Below are 9,405 nucleotides of genomic sequence, written 5' to 3'. Positions count from 1 at the left end.
TCAAGTTTGCGGAACCTTGGTCGCAAACTACGCCTCAGCACCACTTGAGAATGCGCAGATACTCATAATGTGTTTCCAGTTGCTACAACAAGCCTTCAGCATAAAAATGAGAGCTTTTCTGGCAATATTTCCCCTTCTGTTGCCATTACCTAGATCTTCAAACCCGTCGATACTCCAATTCTCGGCGCATTTCCATTTCGTCAAATGCTATTAATACTTGGCGCTCCCTTTTAGAAAATTTCTTCACAACGTTCCTCAAATTTTCTTTTATAAAGGGGTCACTACCCATTTCTACTCTATTTATGGGACGCCAATTCAATAAACTTCCCGGATGTGAAAGATTAAAATTCAGCTCATTTCTCATAAAATTATAGCATTTCCTCGACGTTATATACATACTTTGCGCTATATTATTTTGTATCAAGCTATAATGTACTGTGTCGTCGCATATCATTCTTTAGAAATGAGCTGACTCTTTACTTTTCATATCCTTGAAATAAATAGAATCTTCGTGGATAGCCTCTAAGGACTCAGCTATCTGTTCAATTTTTCTCTCTAAGGTCAATTCCTTTTTTTTGATGCCACTTATGATGCTCTCATAGTAATTCTTTTGAATTTCCAGTGGTGATTTCAGAAAAGTTATTTCCATATGCAATTTTCGCTTTGTAATTTCTAATTCAATTGCTGCATTTTGTTTGTGGCAGTTACAATTGCACATTGTAGGCGTGTGGTTTTCATTATTTAGTGCTTTTGGAATTTTGATATTTCTTTCGTAACACTTTAGGGGCTTCATGACACGTAAATAAGAAGTTTCAAAGGGAAAAGTATGATGTGCAATCAATTCTTCTTTTTTATGGATTGGGTATTGGGCTCTTGTTTATTTTTTGGTGATTCTGAATTTATCTCTTCATCAAAACAAGAAGATGGAAATGATTTCATTTGGTTTCATTTCAATTAGTTGAGTCTGCGTTCTTAAGGATTTTGGTAGACCAAGAAGTTGCTCCTCATTTGGTACATCTGAAATGAAAAAAAAAAAAATAATAATAAATGAGATTATGAATGTATAACTTACACACAAGTTTCCGATTGCATTAGGCAACATCCCGGTTAAATAGCGGAAGTCGTTAATTTTTATGTATTCCATATCCTTCTAGCAGAGACATAAAAACATTTGAGATAATTTAATTTAAACTTGAAATGTTTTTAATAGATGGACTGCAACCAGACAAGATCAAGTAGCGTACCTGCTTTGACTTTCATTGAGTTTGTTTTTATTTTCTGTGAAAAGATTCACACTAACATATTTGTTTATAAAAAAATATAAAAATACAACTGAAATGTATTTATGAAACATTATGTGTTACAAAAAAATTATGTGTTTTTAAATAAGTTTTATATGATTTCTGTCTTGGATATATTTTCGTAATCCGGTTGTAATGTTAGAATAAAAACAACAGGATTGGCGCAGTACAATAAAAAATTGTATAACATATTTCTCTTAAAAAGGTCGTACTTATTTCTCTTTTAGATTTTGCATCACTTAGTTAATCTATTTATAAAATGTTTTATTTGTTGCTGCAGCTTTTTGAATACATTTTTTGAGAGTAAAATGCATTATCTGCTGATTTTTTATACCATCAGCCATATGGCTAGAGAGAGTATATATCTTATGATACGGTCAAAACGTGCCTAATCGAAATAACGGTTTTAGACCCTAGGTCTCCTTGGACGAAATCCATTTCAGGACATTCGGAGTCGATCTAGCGATGTTCGTCAGTCCGTCTGTCACTGTTTATATCAGACTAAGGTCATAAGCGAAATGCACAATATTCTCCCACTCCTTCGGTAACTCTCTTATAAAGGCTCTAATTTTGTAATAAAATAAAGCATTTCAAAATATACTTCAATAAACGGACATAGGCTGAGGGTATCAATCTGTCGGCAAAACCGACGGAAACTTTTTAACTTGTTTTTAAGTTAATTCAATAAAAACTTTAAAATGTACCCTGTAAAAACACAAACTAACACAAAACTTATAAACTCACCCCGAATGGCTCCTAATTTTAGTCTCATTTTTCCACAAAATTCTGGTAGAAAGTGATTGTCACATATTCGCATGTTTTTGTTCACTTTTTGGGCGTCAATTTGTAGAATTGAACACTATTTCTGCAATTGTCGTTCACAATACTCATGTTCATTTAGGGGGAATATATACAAATGTTTGTACAACTGGCACTTAAACACACACTTTTTTTGGCATTTTGACCGTTAAAACTTTGACACAATCGATAAAACTTATTTAACTGAACAACTGAATTTGATCTTATCACTTTAACTGACAAAAATGAAGTAATTACAGTTCGTCTAGCTGTTACAACACGAACTATTATTGCCAGTATTATTAATAGCATCAGTTGTGTTCCAGAACCTACAAATTAGTACCAATTCTGCTACAATGCGTTCCCGTACTCCAAAAACTAGCAAAAACTTGCAGCTCTATCGAGAAGAAAATGGCGCTGAGTGGTGCACATTTCTGCTTGTTTAGCTACATGAATTTGACCGAGCAGAAATGTGCAAATTGTAAATTTGACATTTAATTGGTAGGGCTAACAAGGTTGAAAAATGTATTGATACTTTTCAATGTTCGCGCGTCACAACAAATGTAAAGAAAAAAGATAAACTTAAAGACTAAAGAAAAACTAATGTTTGTCGTGCAAAAAACAAAAAGAGAAAATATGGAGCAACTGATGTATTCACTTTTAGATGATTCCAGGAGTGAAGAGGACTGCCTGAATGGGGAATCAGACGAAGAAAACGTATTGGAAAACAGTCCAAAATTAGGTAAATTGAAAAATTTAGCTTAAAATCAAAGAAGTTCGCTTATTACTGCGAACATTTTCTTTTTATTTTTTAGGTTGGCTGTCTTCCCAACTTGTGGCATTAAGTCTTCTAGCAGACTTAACATTAACAAACATGTCAGCATCTCCGGGGTTGGGATTTGAGAAAACTCCACCTCTAAATACTCTTCAACGCATTCTGAAAAAGCAAATTTCTAAATAAACAGCATTCAAAAATAATTATTAATTTTAACTTATTTTCAATACTCATTTTTTTTAAATTTTGGCGTTCATTTTAGTAAGGTTTCACCAGTCCGATTTAGACTGTTTTCTTTTGGAATTTTTAATGTTGACATTTTATCGCATTTCTACTAATTTTGCGTTCCCTTATTTTTTGAGCACACCTAAATGAGAATGGCATTTCGTACTGTTCTCTCTTCTACTAGTTTTACTACTAAAAAAGTACTGGAACACAACTACCATTAGTCTTCTCTTTCTTATATTATTATCGTTAGGGATGTCAAGTGTAGGTGATTTAGCAAAATGGTATTTTTCAGTAGTTTTAAAGGAAAGTTCCAAATGCATATAAAATGCATTGTTAAGATTAAAAAATATATATGTTCTGAATGGTCCATGTTGAGCTAAGGCTACACTAACATATATATTTTTCAAGTTTTCTTTTTTTAATTATTGACTAACCACAAAAGATTTGACATAAATTGAATTTATTATGATTCTTCAATTATCAGGTTATTCTCTTCAAATAATTTATACATAAAGTAGCCTAAACATTAATAAATAATTTTTAGTGGGTGTTCATGGAGAACACTATTCCTATAACAATCCTGATACATTTATTCAAGTTTGAAGTCGGTTATTTTTGATTCTAAAATAAAAATTAACCACATCTTATAATACTGGCTAAAATATATATGTTTGAAAGATCCGACTATGACTATCCTACAAAACTCTATCATTATTTAAATGAGATAGCAAATGGACGGATACATAAAGTCGATCTGCTCAAAGTAACAACTGCTAATCTGTTAAAAAATACATCTTTGAAACAACACTTAAATTCTATGTTTCCCTACTACTAAAGATTTAAGTTCATTTCTTTAACATCAGTTAAAATAAGAATAAACTATTTCATTCTTACTACTGGCTGATGTGGTCAATTATTTTCAATGCAATTGAAAGCACAATACGTATACAGTGTTTGGGACAATTATATTGATGGTTCCCACATTTGCATTAAAAACTACAAATTCAGGAGAATGTCATTGATTTATTAACAATTTTATAAACGTATACAATTTAAAAGTTTGTTATTGAAGCCAATTATAAATTACAAATGAGGATGTTTCAATTTCATAATATATTTCCATTCTATCATTAAATAGGTTGGGTAGACAATTTTGTTTTATTTATCAATTTCTTATACCGGCTACTGTAAACAACATCCCGAACTAATTTTTTTGCAAGAACCTAAGCATTGTTATTATTTCTTCTCTTTTTTCAAATCCAAACTGTTCGTTTGGCAGTTGGCTGAATAAGAACATCATATTCTCATTTCCTTCAATGGAAAAAAGAATATTTCATAGGAAAGACTCTACTTTTTACAGAACCTCTCATTCTCAAGCAGTATTGTTTCTGCACTCATACATACATCCAACTGTCCGAGAAAATAGAAATACAACAATCGTTCATATGACAAAGATGGCCGTTACAATACAATACTCTCTCAACCGATCCAATGAGCTAAGAACAAAGCAATTTATGCTAGGAACACAATTGGAGCGAACGACCAATTTTTTCGCGGCGTATGTTCGTCGTCAAAAATACAACACATATGTGTATATGGAAGTGCACACAATCACGGCACCGGCGAAAATTTCGTCGGTCGCCGCGAACTCAATTAGCTTTATTTCTATTTCATACGCCGGCGACCGGCGAACAAAACAATACAATGTGGCCATACTTGTACGAATTTTATGTGTTTTAGTAAATAAAGTTACTTTTTACTTTAAAATTTGTTATGGTCACTCTACTATCTGTTATTCGTATAAAAAAACATAAATAATTTGTTTATTTATTTGTGTACTTGTACTTGAGTGAAGATGGATATCAGTGAATTTATAATAGAGAAGATGGACATAACTGAAATTATAATAGAGAACGTAAAGAATTATGAGTTCTTGTATAATTTGGCCTCAAAAGACTACAAGAATGTTCAAAAAAAGACGGAAGTATGGGAGGAAATTGGCAGCTTGGTCAATTTGTCGGGTAAGCAAGAAATAAATGACAATGTTGTTTTACATTGCAAAATTTAGGTGAAGCTTGCAGGAAACGGTGGAAAGGGCTCCGAGACACCTACAAAAGGCGCAAAAGAGCAGCTCAGCTTGCTTCCGGAAGTGGCGCACCAAGCCCATCTAAAAGATGGAGATATATGGAGTCGCTGGAGTTTTTAGATGACTACAAAGATGCACGAACGTAAGTACATTCTATTAATATGTTACTACCAAATTTTAATGTGTTTTCATTTGAGTAGAACAATTGGAAACATTGATAACATAGACAATGATTTGCCAAGCATTCTTGATTGCTCGTCGTCTTCTGTCAACGATTTTCTGCTAACTGACGAAAGCAGCAGCCAAGCAAACGAACCTCCGCCGAAGTACACCAAGAAGCACGCGGACGCAGAAATAACTACGGTCTTCATGCAGGAGTGTGCAAATTCTGTAAGAGAAATTGCTTCAGGGAGTGAAAGTAGCCGCAACTCAACCTTGTTGCTTTTCGAAAGCTTGGCCCAAAAACTAATTGAGTCGAATTTACCACAGGCCACAATATCAGAAATCGAGGCTAAGGTCGTGAGTTTAGTTTTTAAATTTCAATTCTATGAACTGAATTTTTTCTTTTTTTGTTTTTTAAGTTTTTTTTTTAATTATGACTGAAATGACATTAAATGTTGCCTTAGTATATAGTTTGTATTAAATACATTTGAGTTTTGGTTTTGTTTTATAAGATTTTTTATTTTAAGTTAAATAAAATTAAATTTTTGATTACTAAAATATTAATGAAATTGAATTCGAAGAAATTTTTCAGGAATGAATTTCAAAAAAGTGGTTTGTTAATTCGTCTCTCACAGCAAAAGCACTTGCTGATGAACGGTTGGCATGGGAAATTCGGATAGAAGGCTGGGATTCTGATGCCTGCCTCCATGTACCACGAATAATTACTCCATTTTCTTCGTGATCCACCAAACTTTCTTCAAAATATCCGCAGGTTTTATCTAACATTAGGTAATTATGAAGAACTACCGTTGCTAAAACTATTTTATCTACGTTTTTGGGTGACACTTGAATGTTTGTATGTAAAATCCTCCACCTGTTTTTTAAAATGCCAAAAGATTTTTCAATGTATACACGAGCGGCAGATAACTTTTTGTTAAAATTTTGTTTAGCGGCAGACAAGCTTCGTCCAGGATATGGCCTCATTAAATTTCTCTTCAAAGGGAAAGCATTGTCTCCCACAAAGAAATACGGAAACGTTTTATCAGTGCCTAAATGTATAAACTCAAAATTTAATTACTATAATTAAATGTACAAAATCTTTTACCAGGTAGTTTATCACCAGGGGGAAGATTAATTTGATTTCTCAAAATCATTTTTCCAAACGAACTTCTTGCAAAGACTCCACCATCACTTTGGCTGCCAAAAGCTCCAACATCAACAAACATAAAATTATAATCCGCGTCACATACCGCCATTAGCACAATGCTGAAACTTTTTTTATAATTATAAAAAAGTGAACCACTATTTTTTGGACAAAAGATGTTGACATGCTTGCCATCAATAGCCCCAACACAATGCGGCATGCCTGTTTTCGTGTAAAATCTTTTCAAATAAATATATCATATATTATTATTTTATTTAACACTATACATTTAAGTTTCCAAACCTTTCAGCAATACTTTTCCACTTATGGTGATTAGGTTGGGAAACATATACCTCATGGAGCTCGCTCCAGATCGCATCGCAAGTTTCATAAATTATCTTTCTCACAGTCGAAACACCCATTTTGTATGTCCATGCCAAAAACTGTGTACTGCAACCATGAGCTAGGTATCTGGCAATAAAATATATGGATCAATTGTTGTCTGGAAATTAGTTCTCAGCAAACACTTACATTAGAGTTAAGCCCAAACGTGTTTCCTCGTCAATTGGCTTTCTTTTTGAAAATCTTTGCAATCGTGGTTTAAGCAAATCTAGAAGAGCATTAAACTTCTCCACGGTCATCCTTGTAGCTTTAAAGAAGTGCTCTTCATCTCTTAATTTTAGCTCCGTAAAAGCCATTCTCTGGAATCCTTCGGTGTTTCTTTTAATGTTCACTGGCCGTATCCACCATCTTCTCCGTAAACGTTTTCGCACAAGCAGATAAGCTTTTACTATAATATGCATTATGTTTATTATTTTAACAATTTTAATTAACTTTACAATTCTCTGATTCATTGTAGTCAACAAATCAGCAAAAAGTAAACAACTTTATCAGCTGTTTTATAATTTCGTCGGTATTGTGTTCCATACGACGAATTTTCGCGGCTCATTTTGTCGCCGCGTAGGGCGAAATTCGTCGTTCGCACCAATTGTGTTCCTAGTATTACTGTCAACTGTACCATTTCAAAAAAATCCACATGGAGCAAAATTGCAAACTAACTTAATAGAGCATACTCTGAACTTCGACGCGTATTGCAAAGAAATGGTAAAAACAGTCTGTAGGATATTCCAAAAGACTTAGACCACCCAGCGTGAGTACTTTCCCAAATAGAAAAAACAGGTTTACTTAGATAACAGTTTCTCTTCGAACGAGATTCTGTATTTCATGGGAATATATTACGACGTTAAATGTTTTCAACAATTTAGTCGAGAAAATAAGGTTAGTAAGGCGAAGTAGATGTAAGAAATAAATACAAAATATATAGGAAAATAATAATTATGCAGGCGACGGCATGTAAAAATGCGTTCAATGCAACAGAAACTAAATGAATGTTCGAAAACAGCTGTTTGGGGTAGGGAGTTAGAGGCGGAAAATGGCTTGGGGATATGAACTAGTAGATAGTCGGTCGTATATCGTAAAGAATTAAGCTGGGTAAGTCGTTGAGGAAAATTATCAAAACTTGAATTGAAAATCAATGGGAAAAGTCAAATTAAAAAATATACAAAATTTTGACACAGCGACTAGGCAACCAATTTAAACCAACTAAGCAGTTAACATATAATTTAGTGCTAATAGAGTTCAAAACCAGTAAAGAGTAGTCCTTAAGTCGGGCGGGGCCGACTTTATGATACCCTACAACACTTTGCTAATTTAGTAGAGCTCCACGTAACAATTAAAAGTTTTTATGGGAGAATTCAATCATACACGCTATGATTATAATTATAATTTAAAGTTCAAAGGACCAAATATGCCGAAGCATTTGTATCTTTTAAATTCGGACTTGTATTGCCCATTTGGTGCAAAATTAATTTAAAATCAGATAAAGATATATACGGGAGCTATATCCAAATCTGAACCGATCTGGAAAAAATTTTGCAAATATATTTCTGAGCTGTATATGATATATTTCCTGAAATATCGTTGTTACGGAGTGCATATTACGGCTGTGGGTAACAAATACTAGAAATCGGATGAACAATATATATGGGAGCTATAGCTATATCTTAACCGATCTTCACCAAATTTGACATCTAGCTTCTGGACTCAATTCGGTCGTAAGTGCCAAATTTCATCCCATTTGGGCAAATATTAGACGTTTGGTGCACAATAAAAGGTAAATCGGACGAAGTTATATATGGGAACTATATCCAAATCTGAACCGATCTCGATAAAATTTAGCAAATGTATTTTTGAACTGTATTTGATATATTTCCCCAAATATTGTTGTTACAGAGTGCATATTATGGCTGCGGAGGACAAAAATAACAAATCGGATGAAACATATATATGGGAGCTATAGCTATATCTGAACCGATTTTGATCAAATTTGGCATACCTATTTTCAGGCCTAATTTGGTCGTAAAATTCCACTCTATTCGGGCTGATATTACACGTTTGGTGTACAATAAAAGGCAAATCGGACGAAGATATATATGGGAGCTATATCTAAATATTTACCGATTATCTCATTTGAATAGGGTTCGTCCTTGGGCCAAACAAATTATTTGTGCAAAATTTCATCTCAATCGGATAATAAATGCTATCTGCATTTTGTTCTCTAGAATACATGGACAGACAGACGGACGGACGGACGGACTGACATGCATACATCAACTCAGAAAGTTATTCTATGGAGATCCTATATCGCTTCCTTTTTCATGTCACAAACAAATGCACAAAGACATAATTTTCTTACCACTATGTGGTGTAGGGTATAAAAAGTTAGAGCCAATGGAGAGAAAAAATAAATTAGAGTGTGTTCCACACTGGTTAGCCTGGGAAGTCTACTTAATATCCAACCCATGTTACTTAGGAAGAAAATATATAAAATTTATAGTGATTTGACTGTTAA

The 9,405-nt window shown here is 33.4% G+C and overlaps 2 long non-coding RNA genes across 2 annotated transcripts; one reads left to right on the top strand and one right to left on the bottom strand.

Moving 5' to 3' along the window:
* The first annotated feature begins 4,997 nt into the window (after positions 1-4,997).
* Positions 4,998-5,581, top strand: LOC101898920 (uncharacterized). Its single transcript, XR_009342595.1, has 3 exons — positions 4,998-5,123; positions 5,171-5,330; positions 5,389-5,581. It is a non-coding gene; the product is annotated as an uncharacterized LOC101898920 (long non-coding RNA).
* Positions 5,582-6,229: 648 nt separating this feature from the next.
* LOC131803421 (uncharacterized) lies at positions 6,230-7,563 on the bottom strand. Its single transcript, XR_009342565.1, has 3 exons — positions 7,026-7,563; positions 6,456-6,965; positions 6,230-6,399 (listed from the first exon to the last, which is right to left on the bottom strand). It is a non-coding gene; the product is annotated as an uncharacterized LOC131803421 (long non-coding RNA).
* Between the last annotated feature and the right edge of the window lie 1,842 nt (positions 7,564-9,405).

The sequence above is a fragment of the Musca domestica genome, unplaced genomic scaffold (genome assembly GCF_030504385.1).
Source record: "Musca domestica strain aabys unplaced genomic scaffold, Musca_domestica.polishedcontigs.V.1.1 3, whole genome shotgun sequence".
Classification (NCBI taxonomy): domain Eukaryota; kingdom Metazoa; phylum Arthropoda; class Insecta; order Diptera; family Muscidae; genus Musca; species Musca domestica.
Note: the sequence above shows the minus strand (reverse complement) of the source record. Positions and strands in the feature narration are given on the sequence as shown.